We start from the raw sequence: 1,852 nt of genomic DNA on the forward strand, positions 1-1,852 counted from the left end.
AGGCACGGTAATAACTCGTAAGAAAAACATGGACATATGACTCAACGGTAGCCAACTACATCTCATGCACATTGTGAATTTGTGACATCAATTATTATTACCTTTGTTCAAATGATTTTGGCAAGATATCTCAAAAATAGTAGCAATAGAATGAGCGGTAGAGGGAATAGTATTTACACTTACTTTATTTTTTCCTCATAATTTAAAATAAAGCAAATTATTTACTGGCAGAGGGAGTAGTATTTACACATTGGTGTCAATAATGCGTCGTATCTTTTTTTCGTCGTCATGGCTTCTGCTCTCCATCTACGTGGATCAAGTTCCATGCTTTTTCGAGTCATCAATCAAATAATGGACGAACCTGTGAAAACAACAAAAATAAAATAAAATTATTACTATAGTATTAGAAAAGAAAAAGGAAGTAAAATGTAAATTCAATTAAAAGAAGCAAGATTGGCGTAACTAAGGTCATACAAAAACATAATGTAAATTATGAGTAAATAAAAGTGATCAAAAGAAAGAATAGTGATTTGGGATGTATAGGACGCACGACAATTTATATAGCAATGAGTAATACATTGCGATTGTTAGCTTATGGTAGGACTCTACAAATTACATAGGAGTATGAATTAAAGTAGGACTCATTAAATCAACTAATTACATTTGACCCGGCTTAGAACTCTTAGGTAGTTCTTACGTTATTATAATTCAACTTTTAATCTATTATATTATCTATTATTTGTTTTTAAATCAAGAAGTTCCTAGAACGTGGAGACTCTATAATCGCTCAAAAAAGCTTCCTTTAATAATATAGATAGATATATATACTAGATTTAATGCCCGTGCGATGCACGGGCCTATTTGTAGTCCTCTGTCGTGTACAATATAAACTAAGAAAATGTTTTCACAATCACAGCTCTATGCTGCTTTGTTTGTGTAGTGTTTAACCAATATATGAGATTAATTTTCCGCTCAACTAAGTGCAAATAGCGTTGAAAAATGAAATTAGTTATTTTTTTTTAAATAAAATTAGTAACATATTTTTTTATATGAGATGTCCTTTCACACAATAGAACCGTCTCACCGTGAGACTGAGACTCGCATGTGTCATGCAATAGTTACTGTTTATTTCATCAATGGGAAAGTAAATATACTAATTTTCTCCATAAGGACGTTAACTCTTGTCCATGTTCATCCCCACTCTTACTCAAATATCGTTAGTGCTCACTCAACCCCGTCAAATTGCTCCCACTACGATGCTCTATCTCACCATGTCTATACATTTAGCGGTACTTATAATCTGTATATTATAATAGTGTTTTAATCTCATTAAAAGTTTACTATCTTCGACCTTATCCTATCTATTTTTAGAATTATATTGAAACTTGTAGGATCTCTCTTCGTGGATTGAAAACGTAGTGTGTTGTTAGTGTAGAATTCTCTATATGCCTAACAAATATAGAATTAGTTAAATATTAATCAACTTTTTGTATTGATTAGTAATGTACTACAATGCAACTACTCTATACTTGAATAAATAATTTAAATATTACTAACTTATAAAAGTTTTGACCTTTTAATATCGCTCGAAATCTCAACTTTTATTGTGAAAGTCAAAAACATAACCAAATATGTATTGTATTTACTATTTTTATCATTTCAGTCCGTGAGGAATTGCATGGCATGGTTATTATGAGACCCATCTTAATGAGAATTACTACAATTTGTCAAAAAAAATAATAATAATGCATGTATAGGGTAAAAATTATGTCGTTATAACTTGAAACCCAAACTTTCACATTTTTCCCGTCAAGGACCTTAACTTTTAATTAATACAGCTAAGGACCTCATA

This window comes from Silene latifolia, chromosome 1 (genome assembly GCF_048544455.1).
Source record: "Silene latifolia isolate original U9 population chromosome 1, ASM4854445v1, whole genome shotgun sequence".
NCBI classification, from domain to species: domain Eukaryota; kingdom Viridiplantae; phylum Streptophyta; class Magnoliopsida; order Caryophyllales; family Caryophyllaceae; genus Silene; species Silene latifolia.